Consider the following 285-nt stretch of genomic DNA (forward strand, 5'->3'; position numbering starts at 1 on the left):
TGAAATTGTTATTAGGTCAACTCCATCAGCAATAGCATCATCGAAGGCTGCCAAGATATCTGCCGAAGCACAGCCGGTTGCCTTGCAAACTTTATATGCAGCAATCCTCGCGGAAGGAACCCCACCTCTTGCAGTGCCTTGCGCCAATCCGAAGAAACTAGCATCCTCAACGTTGTTTCCAGCGGCTGTAGATGCAGTATGAGTTCCATGACCGTCTTCGTCCCTGGCAGACTCTTCTCTAGGCTCCGCTGAGTTGTAAAATCGAGCTCCAATAAGCTTACTGTA

Source organism: Theobroma umbraticum, unplaced genomic scaffold, assembly GCF_002168275.2.
Source record: "Theobroma umbraticum cultivar Fairchild unplaced genomic scaffold, ASM216827v3 scaffold_95.0, whole genome shotgun sequence".
Classification (NCBI taxonomy): Eukaryota; Viridiplantae; Streptophyta; class Magnoliopsida; order Malvales; family Malvaceae; genus Theobroma; species Theobroma umbraticum.